The sequence below is a fragment of the Myotis brandtii genome, unplaced genomic scaffold (assembly GCF_000412655.1).
Source record: "Myotis brandtii unplaced genomic scaffold, ASM41265v1 scaffold1120, whole genome shotgun sequence".
Classification (NCBI taxonomy): domain Eukaryota; kingdom Metazoa; phylum Chordata; class Mammalia; order Chiroptera; family Vespertilionidae; genus Myotis; species Myotis brandtii.
The window spans coordinates 173256-173907 of NW_005353839.1; positions in this window are offsets into that span (position 1 = coordinate 173256).

Sequence of the window (652 nt, forward strand, 5' to 3'; positions counted from 1 at the left end):
TATAGTACATTTAAAAAAGAAATAAAATATAAAAATATGAACAATAAAATGGTGATAAATGCATATCTATCAACAATTGAATCTAAAAATCAAAATAAATGAACAAAGAATCTAATGAACAGAGTAAACAGATGAATAAAATAGAACCAGAGGCATGGAACTATGGGACAGATTTACAAATCTCAGAGGGAAGGGATGAGGGGGAACAGGAAGAGATTAATCAAAGATTTTATATGCATGCTAGAGGCTCAATACATGAAATTAGTGTGGAGGGGCAGGGGATCCCTCAACCTGGCCTGCTCCCTCTTGCAACTGGGACCCCTCACTCTTAACTGCCTGCCTGCTCACTCCTTACCGCTTGGCTTGCTGCTCCTTAGTGCTGCCGTGGAGGTGGGAGAGGCTCCCGCCACTGCTGCTGTGCTTGCCAGCCGTGAGCCCTGCTTCTGGCTGAGCAGCACTCCAGCTGTGGGAGCGCACTGACCACCAGGGGGCAGCTCCTGCATTGAGTGTCTGCCCCCTGGCGGATCATAGCAAGTCGTTCTGGTTTTTCCACCATAACAGTTGCTGGGATTTTATTATATAGACTAGAGGCCCAGTGCACAAAAATTGTGCACTGGGGGGGGGGGGCCCTCAGCCTGGCCTATGCCCCCTT